The sequence below is a fragment of the Pristiophorus japonicus genome, chromosome 20, assembly GCF_044704955.1.
Source record: "Pristiophorus japonicus isolate sPriJap1 chromosome 20, sPriJap1.hap1, whole genome shotgun sequence".
Taxonomy (NCBI): Eukaryota; Metazoa; Chordata; class Chondrichthyes; family Pristiophoridae; genus Pristiophorus; species Pristiophorus japonicus.
Window position 1 is genome coordinate 55,948,333 of NC_091996.1, and position 14,929 is coordinate 55,963,261.

Genomic DNA, 14,929 nt, shown 5'->3' on the forward strand with positions numbered 1-14,929 from the left:
GACAGGAAGACAGAAGAAGAGCAGGCAACACAGGAAGAAACAATAAACAGGCACGGAAGGAAAGGAACAGAAGCTGCAGAGAACGGCCAGAAGACGAACCAACAGGTCACAGAATCAACCGCCACGAACCTACAATAGCTACAGCCATGGCTGGTGATTGTATGTCTAAAGTCAATTTCTCTCAACAGTCTAGTCCTATAGTTTTAGTCGGTTTTTGTTGCGTAATAAAACTAATACTGGGTTAAGTGTTGTCCTTTCCCACTATAGGTTCTGAGGTCTAAGAATCAGAGTAGAGTGAAAAACAAACACCTTACAATTTGCTGTGACTATTCCTCTTCAATCTGAAGGGAAATCTCATTGTTAAACCATTTCAAGTCTTGGGGTAATTCCAACTAAGGATTCCTTCTTTTGTTTACTCACAGCCTGAAGTCATTCCTTGTCTCCTCGATGACTTTTCCCTGATATTGTGATGAAGAAATATCTCTTTGATTATAATTTGATGAATTTAAAAACTGAATTCTGTAATTAAACAGTTTTCAATCTCCACAGTTTTGGATCCATTTACAAAGTGAATTCTAGAAACAAATGATATTGAGCACCTCAGATTATTATGAGTTTCAAAACTGAGATGTGTTAAACAATTTTGATCTCCACAGATTTGGAAGACTTTGGGAAGCTTTGAACAAACGTGCCCCTTATTTGTCAAGAGCTTTTCAGCATCTGCACTTCAGCTACTGGTGAAACCCACTTCCCTCTGGGTTGCCATGGTTTTAACTGTGATGTCATGTGACATAACCTCCTCCGTTATGATGTGGTGGGTGAGAAGATAGGCTGAATGACCTGTTACTGTGCTGTAAATTCTATGTAATTTTATGTAAATATCCTGGACTCTGGAGTGGGCCATTTTGTGAAACTGATGAAGTGGAGGAGGGAAAGTTGAGCTGTTAGCGCAGAGCTAGATAAAAGGCATTCAGCTGATTGCCCACAGTCTGCATGGTCAGCTCAGTTCAATAATTACGATACAATGCTGCCATCGGTTTGTGTTTGTGACAGCAGCTGATAGAATGCGGAATGCGAAAAAGTTGGCTGCAACTCAAATTTAAAGGGATGCATCTCCTGAATTTGCGGGAAGAGGGGCTAATTTGAACCTCCCCCCCACCCCAACCCCAAGCGGGAAATTGATGTGATCGGATTGGCAACCAAAGTTTGTGGTGAGCAAGGAAGGGATTGACGGTAAGTGGGAATGAGTTTGATGCTGAGTAGGGAAGAGGTTATGGTGAGTGGGGAAAGGGTTTAATGCCCCTTTAGTCAGCTTTGGGCTAACAGCTCACCATTCCCTCCTCCCCTTCTTCAGTTTCGCAATATGGGCCACTCCAGAGTCCAGGATATGGGGAAATAAATCAACATTTATATAGAATTGCACATAATTTACAACATAGAAACAGGCCGTTCAGCAAATCAGATCTATGCCAGTGTTTATGCTCCACACAATGGCTTTAATGGAGTGTGACATTGGGCAGGCTGCGAAAACAGCATTGCAATAGATCCCGACAAACTCCCGACGGCTGGCTTAGATTAAAATTGCCCCCAATGTATCTCAGTTATGTGCTTAACCCCAGCCAGCCTCAAAGAGTTTGCAGTCCTTATATGAGCTCTCAATCTAGGGCCTGCATCACCCCTCCATATTATGGCCACAAATTCACCATCCATGGTGATTTGGGTGCGGACGGTATTGGTGGTGTGTGGCAAAGCTGCTCCCGACCCCATCCCGCCCTCTTTGCCCAATCTTCCTTAGATTGGGCTTGTTAAGCCCGCCCTGCGGGGTTCCTGCCGAATTAACTGGAAACCGGTCTGATGACGTAATTTGGCGACGGTCATCAGCCTGATTCCTTAAAGGGACTATGGACACATTGCTTTTGACAGTTGTGCTGTCAGTGTTGTTTAGCATTGAGCTGCTGCAAACACTGACAAGCACTGCACAGAGGTGCATGACTGCACCCAGGCTCTCCCATCACTCCCTCCAAATGCTTCTGGAGGGAGTCACAGCACCCAAGGAGGTCCTCTTCCCTTACACTGGGAGGAAGAGACCTCCCCAGGACACCAACGCAGCTTGGTTGCACATTATACAGGAGGGCCCAAGCAGAGATGTCATCAGGAGGACCAAGCTGCAGTGGCACAAACCTTTCAATGATCTCAGTAGATCATGAAATGTTACTGCAAAGCCACACTCAACCTCATCCTGCTGTGCCACTCATCACATCCCCATCACTCTGCCTTCCCTGCTCTACCCCTGCACATCCTTACTCACACCAACTTACCTTGCCCCTCCACTCATCCCTCTCTCTCTATTTACATTATCACTTCCCCATCTCATTAGTCACCCCTCACACTCACCCTCATCCTTGTCCAATCATACCAACTAACAACACACAAGGGTAGGCACTTGGATCCTTTTGCCAATATTGATGCAAAGTTTATGTTGATGTGTTGTCAAATATTGAAATCTTTATTTTCAGCATTTTGTATTCTTGGACAGATTTGTGTGCAAATTTGGAAGTGGCTTAGTGAGTTGCAGTGAATAGTGAAACATAAGGGTATCTCCTGCAATGGTGATGAGTGCGAAAGGAATGGCTTGGGCATTGCAGGGATGCTTTATGGAGCTGCCGTGGGGTGGTGCCAACTTGGCATATCATGCATCAGCCAGGGTGTACAGCATTAAGTGAAGTAAATGTGGCCATGGGGAGGCCATCCCTGGCCTCCTGGGCAGCAATGTGGTCGGATGCTGACGCCTGGTGTCCTATGCAGCATCACTTGATTGCAGAGAAGGTTGGTGTTGTCGTTGGTGATGCTGGTGTGTTTAGTGATGTTGATGTTGGGGCTGGTCACGCTGGGATTCTGAGGACCAAGGTGAGATTTTTTTAAGAGCACCGAAGCTGCTGGAATAGATGACAGGTGAGATTCAGATGACAGAAGCGATCTGTCAATGGTGAGAGAGGTTGCTCCAAAGAGGTGACAGTAAATCGTAGAATCATAGAAAAATTACAGCACAGAAGGAGGCCATTCAGCCCATCCTATCCGTGCCTTTCAAAAAAGAGCAACCCAGCCTAATCCCACTTTCCAGCACTAGGTCCGTAGCCCTGTAGTTTCTGGCTCTTTAGTAATTTTCAAATGTGATGAGGGTTTCTGCCTCTACCACCCTTTCAAGCAGTGCATTCCAGATTCCCACCATCCTCTGGGTGAAGAAATATTTCCTCATCTACCCTCTAACCCTCTACCAACTACTTTAAATCTATGCCCCCTGGTTATTGACCCCTCTGCTATGGGAAAATAGGTCTTTCTTATCCACTCTACCTAGGCCTCTGATAATTTTATACACCTCAATTAAATCTCCCTTCAGCCTCCTCTGTCCCAAGGAAAACAATCCCAGCCTATCCAATCTTTCCTCATAGCTAAAGTTTTCCAGTCCTGGCAGCATCCTCATAAATCTCGTGAATAGAGAATTCACTGCAAACACTTCCAAACTGCAGACAGGTGAAATGATTCTTCCAAATCCTGAAGGCTTCAGCTTCTGACATTGGAAATGAACAGTTGTGAAATGGTAACTTTTATACCGTTTCTGCAGATATCAGCTAGCCAAAGCAATGGAGAGTCACAGAGAACCCGTCTCCACTTACCTGGCATGTTCCCTGACGGACGGCAAACCCGTCAATAGGTTTGTAAAGTTTTAAGTGCCTGCTTTTAATCCTCTTAAGTAGCATTCAACTACCTCCTAACTATCTTAATTAACTGGCCCGCCGCTTGCTGTTGGTTCTGCGATCTATACATAGTCCTGACAGGTCAGAAACTGACATGGAGACGGGTTTAGAGTGGGATCCCAACACACTGTCAATCTCGGCCATTTTGACAGGGCACCCACCTCCAAACCTGAACTCCCAAAGCTGAGAAAATTCCAGCCTATAACTGAGGAGGTTATGTCACATGACATCAGAGTAAAAACCCAGAGGGAAGTGGGTTTTACCAGTAGCTGAAGTCCAGATGCTGAAAATCTTGCGACAATTAAGGAGCACGTTTGTTTAAAGCTTACCAACGTTTTCAGAATCTGTGGAGATCAAAATCATTTGTTAACTCAACTCAGTTTTGAAACTCATCAGCTTCTGTGATGCTCAAAACCATTTGTTTCCAGAATTCGTTTTTTAAATTGATCTGAATCTGTGGAGATCGAAAACTGTTTCTTTCGAGAATTCAGGTCGTAATTTCATCAAATTACAAACGAAGAGATAATTCTTCTTCGCAATATCAGGGAAAAGTAATTGAGGAGACAAACAATTATTTCAGGCTGTGAGTAAATAAAAGAAGGAATCCTCAGTTGGAAATTACTCCAAATATTAAAAAGGTTTAACAACAAGATTTCCTTTCAGATTGAACAGGAATAGTTGCAGCAAATAAAATAAAGACAGGAAAATGGGACTGAAGAGCCAGGAATGTCTTGCTGCTGCCTCGTTTCCATGTCAACGCTTGCAGGACATGGTTCAGGCCCAGGTCCGCCGATTTGGGGAAGGCCCAGGTAATCCTGGAGTGATGTAAATTGGTCACTGACCCAGATATAATCATCTCCCCTCTTACTTTCTCACCTCCAGGGAGAATCAGCCTCTTAAACTCCATGCGTTAGGAAGCATCTATAAGACAGTGTTGAAGGAAACCAGAGGGGAGGTGTAAGGGCAGTGGATACAGTAATGGAAGGTTCATATAGAATGAACCCTTATTAAAAGAAAATCCACTGGAATTCAGGGTGAAAGGATAGCAGGAATTCTTCAAGAATGCATTTGCAACAGCCATTTTAAAGGAGTTTCATGCAGGCAAACTACAAATGAGATTTAAAAAAATGATATTGCTATGTATAGTGTCAAAGTTGGCTTGCAAAACAGCTAAAGTGAAATGAAAGAATGTACTGGGACATCTGTTTCTTTGGAGAACATACTCATTCTTGTAAACAGAAAACTTGCAATCGCTGCAGGACTTGGATGTCTGCCCTTGCACCGTATTCCAACAGGCACTGAAAACCGAACATTCTGGGAGTTTTATCAGCAGAGTAATGTTTACAGATTGTTCCCTAAAGGCAAACAGCATTGGCATGGAGAAGAAATAAAACATGCAGTAACAGAAATAGGCTTCTCACAACTCTACGGTCTATCCGTGGCATGCACAATATCTGCCGTGATGAAAACAACAGAATCTAGCTACATTTTCTGTCAAGTCCGCAATCTGATCTGTTCAAGTCCATTTTTAAATTCATATGACAGAGATTTCAGTAATTCCCAAAGATAAGCAAAAAGACAATAAAAACAGAAAATGCTGAAACTATTCAGCAGGCCAGGCATTATCGGTTTTGAGAGAAACAGAGTTAACGTTTCAGATCATTGACCTATTTTCAGATGGGTAAAAAGTTAGATGCAACAGTGTAGAAGCAAGTACAAAGCCATAGGAAAGGGGAGATGGGGAGGGAAGAACAAAAGGGAAAGTCTGTGATTGGGTGGAGGGCAGATGTGATTAAATGGCAAAAGGGGGAGGTAATGGGACAAGTAAAATAAGAAAAGATGGGTGTAGAGGAGCTGTAAATGGCAACAGCAGAATCATTATCAGAACCTGCCGTCCGAAAAAATGGGAGCAGGGTTTATGATCAGAAATTGTTGAACTCGATGTTCCGATCGGAAGTCTGTAAAGTGCCTAGTCGAAAGATGAGGTGCTGTTCCTCGAGCTTCATTGGAATAGTGTATGAGGCTGAGGACAGAGAGTTCAGATGGGAGTGAGACAGAGAATTAAAATTGCAAGCCGGCAGTAGCTCAGGATTACACTTGCGGACTGAATGGAGGTGTTCAGCAAAGCGATCACCCAATCTGCGTTTGGTCTCCCCTCTTCTTCTCTTCTTCTCAGGCAGTCCCTTGGAGTCGAGGATGACTTGCTTCCACACTAAAAATGAGTTTTCAGGTGACTGATGAGTCCGATGCGGGACCTACAGTCTCTGTCACAGGTGGGGCAGATGGTGTTGGAGGGATGGGTGGGTGGGGTGCTTGGGTTGTCGTGCGCTCCTTACGTTGTTTGCGCTTGGCCTCCGCTTGCTCCCGGCGAAGAGACTCGAGATGTTCGGTTTGGTCTCCCCAATGTAGAGGAAACCGCATTGTGAGCAATGAATGCGTATACCCCGTATTAAGTTGCAAGAAGGCCCAGCTTGACCTGCTGAGTGTTTCCAGTATTATCTGTTTTTCAGATTTCTAACATCTGCAGTATTTTGCTTTTGTATTAGCAAAAAGGCATGTTAGCGCTTGGTATCTATTGATCCTTTGTCTCGATCAGAGGAGATAATGATTCAAAACTAACATACGACAGGAAATCATACAGCTATCACTGGATAGTTGTCATTAAGTTACAGAACGGTAACTGAATCAAGGGTTCAGATGTGATCGGAACCTGCAAAGTCGACGAGTCGTTTGTATTCACGGTCTGAATCCCCGAGATTAGATGTCTGACTGCAATTGACTAGCAGGCAAGGTAGCATCAAAAATAAATTTTTAACATATATATTTTGATTCTCATTAGCTTCATATAGGAGTGTCCAAACTGATGGCTCAGAGTCACATACGGATGGCCAGCCCTGACACTCGGCCTTCAAAGACCAGGCAGTTCAGTCTTATTTGTGTTTCTATTTCTTATTCGCCAGTTGTTCTGTTTGAATGTCGTGGGTATACAAGTTTTGAAAGGGCTGCTCTTAGCATTGTTGCCTCTTTGATGTATCAATCGTAAATCAAAGCACCAAGAGCTTTCAATAGCAACAACTGGAGACATGTGCAAGTTAATGAACGATACTCCATATCTGACTCCCAAGACTCCATTTAGCCAACAACAACTTACATTTATATAGCGCCTTTAGCGTAGTAAGATGTCCCAAGGTGGTACACAGGAGCGATTATCAAACATAATTTGACTGAGCTACATAAGGAGATATTCGGGCAGGTGACCAAAAGCTTAGTCAAAGAGGTAGGTTTTAAGGAGTGTTTTAAAGGAGGAGAGAGAGCTAGAGAGGCAGAGAGTTTTATGGAGGGGATTCCAGAACCTATGACCTAGACAGCTGAAGGCAGGGCCGCCAATGGAGGACCAATTAAAATCGGGGATCTGTGAGAGGCCAGAATTGGAGGAGCGCAGAGATCTCGGAGGGATATAAGGCTTGAATAGATTATAGAGATAGGGAGGGATGAGGGCATGGAGGGATTTGTAAAGAAGGATGAGAATATTAATATTGAGCTGTTGTCAGACAGAGGGAACCAATGCAGGTCAGCGAACACAGGGATGATGGGTGAACAGGACATAGATTAAGATGAGATAAAGGCAGCTGGGCTTCTTTGGATGTGCTGAAGTCTATGGAGGGTCCAAGGTGGGAGGAAGGCCAGGAAAGCATTAGAATAGTTGGGTCTATAGGACATACACTTATTGTGGTCCCTGAAGACAGCAAGCTTGGACATCTGTGGCTTAGCAGACAAGTGCACAATCTGGTGTGGCACTGGGCTGTACAGATTCAGGAAGCCCAGGTTTAAAACCAATCTTCGGAAGTCACGGAGCTCACATAGGGTGGTTGTAGAGAAGCTAAAATGGATCTTTAGTGTTCCTAGATTCAGGGGATGGGGAGGATGAGGTAACCAGGAAATCAACAGGATCTCCATTCCTAATCACTGAACCTGTTGAAAAGTGCTGATCGAAATGCTATAAGGGTTGTGTTCTGCTGTGATGTCCTCTAGGCGTGAAGGGGTGGGGGGGAAATGATTTCTCTTTTCCTCTACATTGAAGGAAAGTTGATTACTTTGATCCCAGAAATGTTTGGCCATCAAAGTAAAGCGTGATTCAGGACTGCACGGAATACCTTGTTCCTGTTATCAGATTACCTTCAATAAAGAACTAAACAGCAAACTTCACCATCTACTCCATACTGCAGACAAATCATTTGAGTATAACATTCTTGTATATTTTGTAAGGTTCAGTAACGTCAGTCCAACATATAAATATTAACACACCTTGCCAAATTACTGTGATTGCATTTTGTAAATATCCAAATTAACAAACATCTAAGGTTGGTATCTCATCCCTTAATTCAATACACATTTGCTTTGGTTACTGTAATTGAACCACTTAACTTGTGATTCATCGGTAGCAAAGAACCCCAACAAAATCAACAGCAGTTTGCAATTCTATAGCACTGAGGACGTATAGGAAAATGTTTCAAGGTGTTTATCATTCCAAAGGCAAAACAGAAGGTGTTGAGCAAGTTGGAACAGCAAAAGCAAGTTAAGGGGAGGGAAGGGGACCAAGGACATACTTGAGAAGGTGGTGGGAAGTTGGAAATGGAGGGGTCTGAGGAGGTAGTTCCAGGGAATGAGAGTGTATGAGTGGAATGAAAACCACCAGTGATAAAGCAGGATGAATGTGAGCCAGAGAGTAACCCGGTGCCAAACAAGCAAAGCAAAGCATGGACACTGGAGGTGGAAGAGCATTTGACGATTTTGACTGGAGTGCCTCCTAAGGTTTTGACAGACTGGCTCACTTGTTGCAGTGTCAAGTCACTTAATGCATCACTGCTATTGAAACGACTGTTCGATAGAATTGTGCCAACCTAATTTATTCATTTTGCTGCAAGCATTTTACAGAGATATTGACATTTTTTTCTGTCTGAACTCAAAAACAACCTCTTGCAAATCACTGAGCGTGAGGTTAAATGTGTTACGAGGTGATGATCAAGCCAGCAATCAATGACAAACAGAACATAGTGGTAGTTTTCAAATGGCTTTCATTAATATGAAACAGTAGGCCATTCCTTTAATTACCATGTACCCCACAGCTCTTTCACCCTGCCAGAAATGTCTACATGTTTTTTTAATAATATTATATCTTAATTTCCTTTCCCTTGGTCTCGTGGGTGAACTTTGTTCAGATTGATGTCTGCTTTGCTAAGCTTACACAACAATTTCTGCCCTGGGTCATTGATTCTGACAAGGTTAGCATTTTGTTGTTAATTTAGAAAATACAATTATCATATTATGCGTATAACCTGTGGTTTGTGAGAGAATTGTATTTAATTTGACAGACAGCTGCAGGTCAAAGTTTTTACACTTGCTCAGGCTGCTAACGATATTTGGGCACTGCAGCAAATAAATAGTTACATTCTCCCACTCTCAGGAAAATGACAATTTTAAAAGCTATTTTAACCCAGTTTCCTCTCACTTTACCCCCCAATCCCTGCCCAGTCATCAATGTGAGGTCCCAAATGGAATACAAGAAGAAGTCACCCTTTCTCCCTCTATAATTTGCAATTAAAGTGTGTGATAGTCGAACAAATGAACACAGCCCCTTAAAGTGATCACTCAACATTTGTGACATTGTTAAAAAATAACTGAAACATACTTTCAATGCTCAAATAAATCAAAGTGCTTTTTTCGAGAGGAGATAAAACCAAGAGAGCATCTTGGGCGACATATTGGAAGGCTGCTAATGCGTCCGGAACTGTACCCTAGCAACGCTCAATGCATTCGGAAAAAGAAGAAAGAAAGTAGTGAGTACTGAGACACAGAAGCTACAGGCTAGTTGTGATGAGCACTAAAAGCAGGCTGGCAAAACATAAAGGGTGAGAAATTAATCTCCTTACCAACACTCTGAAGCATCAGGAAATGACAATAAAATGGCGGCCGCTACTCTTTTGCCAGCTGGTGGCGGGTCCCACGGTGGCCGCCATATTGCTCTCCCCTTTGCGCTGCCGGTAACTGGCAGCGCCCTGGGAAAAAATGGCAGTGTGATGACACCAATAGAAGTGCAACGCAGACTTAACGTCATCAGTGTGAAATTCGACCCTAGTGCTTGGTCCTAAGCACGCCAGGTTAACCTAAATGCAAGGAGACTGTCAGTGGTGATGGCTGCAGCTCTTAAAGGGACATAAACATCATTCAGGTAAATTTGAATTTAATGGTTTGGACTGTTTTTTTAATTTCATTGAAATGGTGACTCATATCATTAGATGATCATCAGATCAGCCATGATCTTGTTGAATGGCGGAGCAGGCTCGAGGGGCTAGATGGCCTACTCCTGTTCCTAATTCTTATGTTCTTATGTGAAAAGTTTTTTTTAAGTGTCTAGAAACATAGAAACATAGAAACATAGAAAATAGGTGCAGGAGTAGGCCATTCGGCCCTTCTAGCCTGCACCGCCATTCAATGAGTTCATGGCTGAACATTCACTTCAGTACCCCATTCCTGCTTTCTCGCCATACCCCTTGATCCCCCTAGTAGTAAGGACCTCATCTAACTCCTTTTTGAATATATTTAGTGAATTGACCTCAACAACTTTCTGTGGTAGAGAATTCCACAGGTTCACCACTCTCTGGGTGAAGAAGTTCCTCCGCATCTCGGTCCTAAATGGCTTACCCCTTATCCTTAGACTGTGACCTCTGGTTCTGGACTTCCCCAACATTGGGAACATTCTTCCTGCATCTAACCTGTCTAACCCCATCAGAATTTTAAATGTTTCTATGAGGTCCCCTCTCATTCTTCTGAACTCCAGTGAATACAAGCCCAGTTGATCCAGTCTTTCTTGATAGGTCAGTCCCGCCATCCCGGGAATCAGTCTGGTGAACCTTCGCTGCACTCCCTCAATAGCAAGAATGTCCTTCCTTAGGTTAGGAGACCAAAACTGTACACAATACTCCAGTTGTGGCCTCACCAATGCCCTGAACAACTGTAGCAACACCTCCCTGCCCCTGTACTCAAATCCCCTTGCTATGAAGGCCAACATGCCATTTGCTTTCTTAACCGCCTGCTGCAACTGCATGCCAACCTTCAATGACTGATGTACCATGACACCCAGGTCTCTTTGCACCTCCCCTTTTCCTAATCTGTCACCATTCAGATAATAGTCTGTCTCTCTGTTTTTACCACCAAAGTGGATAACCTCACATTTATCCACATTATACTTCGTCTGCCATGCATTTGCCCACTCACCTAACCTATCCAAGTCGCTCTGCAGCCTCACAGCATCCTCCTCGCAGCTCACACTGCCACCCAACTTAGTGTCATCCGCAAATTTGGAGATACTACATTTAATCCCCTCATCTAAATCATTAATGTACAGTGTAAACAGCTGGGGCCCCAGCACAGAACCTTGCGGTACCCCACTAGTCACTGCCTGCCATTCTGAAAAGTACCCATTTACTCCTACTCTTTGCTTCCTGTCTGACAACCAGTTCTCAATCCATGTCAGTACACTACCCCCAATCCCATGTGCTCTAACTTTGCACATCAATCTCTTGTGTGGGACCTTGTCGAACGCCTTCTGAAAGTCCAAATATACCACATCAACTGGTTCTCCCTTATCCACTCTACTGGAAACATCCTCAAAAAATTCCAGAAGATTTGTCAAGCATGATTTCTCTTTCACAAAGCCATGCTGACTTGGACCCATCATGTCACCTCTTTCCAAATGCACTGCTATGACATCCTTAATAATTGATTCCATCATTTTACCCACTACCGATGTCAGGCTGACCGGTCTATAATCCCCTGTTTTCTCTCTCCCTCCTTTTTTAAAAAGTGGGGTTACATTGGCTACCCTCCACTCCATAGGAACTGATCCATAGTCAATGGAATGTTGGAAAATGACTGTCAACGCATCCACTATTTCCAAGGCCACCTCCTTAAGTACTCTGGGATGCAGTCCATCAGGCCCTGGGGATTTATCGGCCTTCAATCCCATCAATTTCCCCAACACAATTTCCTGGCTAATAAGGATTTCCCTCAGTTCCTCCTCCTTACTAGACCCCCCGACCCCTTTTATAACCGGAAGGTTGTTCGTGTCCTCCTTCGTGAATACCGAACCAAAGTACTTGTTCAATTGGTCCGCCATTTCTTTGTTCCCCGTTATGACTTCCCCTGATTCTGACTGCAGGGGACCTACGTTTGTCTTTACTAACCTTTTTCTCTTTACGTATCTATAGAAACTTTTGCAATCCGTCTTAATGTTCCCTGCAAGCTTCTTCTCATACTCCATTTTCCCTGCCCTAATCAAACCCTTTGTCCTCCTCTGCTGCGTTTTAAATTTCTCCCAGTCCCCAGGTTCGCTGCTATTTCTGGCCAATTTGTATGCCACTTCCTTGGCTTTAATAATATCCCTTTTTTCCCTTGATAGCCACGGTTGAGCCACCTTCCCTTTTTTATTTTTATGCCAGACAGGAATGTACAATTGTTGTAGTTCATCCATGCGGTCTCTAAATGTCTGCCATTGCCCATTCACAGTCAACCCCTTAAGTATCATTCGCCAATCCATCCCAGCCAATTCACGCCTCATACCTTCAAAGTTAGCCTTCTTTAAGTTCTGGGCCATGGTCTCTGAATTAACTGTTTCATTCTCCATCCCAATGCAGAATTCCACCATATTATGGTCACTCTTCCCCAAGGGGCCTCGCACAACGAGATTGCTAATTAATCCTCTCTCATTACAAAACACCCAGTCTAAGATGGCCTCCCCCCTCGTTGGTTCCTCGACATATTGGTCTAAAAAACCATCCCTTATGCACTCCAGAAAATCCTCCTCCACCGTATTGCTTCCAGTTTGGTTAGCCCAATCTATGTGCATATTAAAGTCACCCATTATAACTGCTGCACCTTTATTGCACGCACCCCTAATTTCATGTTTGATGCCCTCCCCAACATCACTACTACTGTTTGGAGGTCTGTACACAACTTCCACTAACGTTTTTTGCCCTTTGGTGTTCTGCAGCTCTACCCATATAGATTCCACAGAGAGTGCTGCTGGATGCTTGCTGGGGCTCAGATGGTAAATGAAGGCTTTTGAAAGACAGAACATGCTGCAAACACTCAGCAGGTCATGCAACATCTGTGAAGATAAAAACAGAGCTCAAGGTTGTGATCTTGCCAACCATGCTGGATCCAGGCCGGCCTGGATAGCGATCCTGCTCCTGGCTCCATCATGCTCTGTGTGAAGAATCTTCCACTGATGGAGCTTGGTAAGCGAGCTGCCCAGCCAATTGAAGGAAGCGGGTCTGATGACGTAATTTGATGTCATGTCATCATCCGGTTTCCTTAAAGGGACCATGTGCAAATTGATTTTGACAGTTGTACTGACACTGTTCTGCAGCATTGAGATACTGAAAACACCGACAGGCATTGCACAAAGGTGCACCACTGCACGCAGTCTCTCCCATTACTCCATCCAGATGCTTATGGAGGGAGTCACAGCTCGCAGGGAGGTTCTCTTCCCTTCCCATGGTCTCCCCAGGAGACCAACGCAGCCTGGTTGCAAATTGCATAGGAGGGCACAAGCAGGGATGTCATCAGGAAGAGTTGGCTGCAGTGAAGCAAGCATTTCAATGATCTCAGTAGATCATTAAATGTTAGTACAAAGCCACACTCAACCTTATCCTGTCATGCCACTCTAGACATCCCATCACTCTGCCTTCCCTACCCTACCCCTGCACAACCTTACTCACATCAACTTACCTTGCACCTCCACCCATCCCTCTCTTTCTATCTACATTATCATATCCCCATCTCACTAACCACTCCTCACACTCACCCTCATCCTTATCCAATCATATCAACTAACAACAGACAAGTGTAGGTATTTCGGTCTTCTAGCTAATGTTCATGTAGAGTTTCAGCTAATGTGTTGTCAAACATTTAAATCATTATTTTGAACGCTTTGCATTCTTGGACAGATTTGTGTGAACCTTTGGAAGTGGCTTAGTAATTTGTAATGAATGGTCACATATAAGGTTACCCCCGCAATGGTGACGAGTGTGAGCGGAATGGCTTGGATATTGCAGAGATGCGTTATGGTGTTGGTGTGGGGTGGTGCCACCTTGGCGCATCATGTGGCAGCCAGGATGTACAGCGTGATGTGAAGTAAATGTGGTTATGGTGAGGCTATACCTGGCCTGCCGGGTAGCAATGTGGTCGGGTGCTGATGCCCTGTGTCCTGTGCAGCATGGGGTGATTGCGGAGAAGGTTGGTTTTGTTGGTGATGTGTTCAGTGATGTTGGTGGGATTCTGAAGACCAAGGTGAGATTTTCTCAAGGGCACCGATGCTGCTGGAATAGACGGCAGGTGAAGTTGAAATGACAGAAGCGATCTGTCAATGGTGAGAGCGGTTGCTCCAAGGAGGTGACAGTGGTTAGCGAGTGCACTGCAAACACTTTCAAACGGCATACAGTTCAAAAGTTTCTTCCAAATCCTGAAGGCTTCAGCTTTTGAGACTGGAAGCTTTAAAATGGTAGCTTTTATACTAATTCTGCAGCTGTCAACTAGTCAAAGCAATGGAGAGTCATTGAGAACCCATCACACTTACCTGATGTGAAGCCCGAGCAATGGGAAGCTCATTAGAAACTTGGTAAAATCCTTTGGAGCTGGTAAAATGCCGTTTTTAATAGGTTTAAGTCGCTGGTTAACTATCACAAGTGCCTGACCCATTGCTCAGTGCTAGATCTGCAATCTGCAGCAGGACCCGGCACTTTGAAAACTTATAAGGAGGTGGGTTCAGAGCGGATTTCCGCCCCACTGTCAATCATGGCCATTTTGTCAGCAGACCCACCTCCAAATCTGCATTTGCAGCGTCGCGAAGATTCCTGCCTTGGTCTCAGATCGACATGCTGTCTGACCAACTGGGTATTTCCAGCATTTTACGCTGTCATTTCACATTTATAGCATCTGCTTGCAGAGGGCAGAGGAAGACACTGAAGAAGAAGATGCAGAAGAGGTGCAAGCTGAAGAGGAGAAAGCTGATGGAAGGATGCAATCCAGACAGCCTCGTTGTGGCCGGGATATCCGGGATGGAATCATCCATTTGTGGTGCCACTGGCTGGGCAGGCTGCCTCTTCCTGTTGACC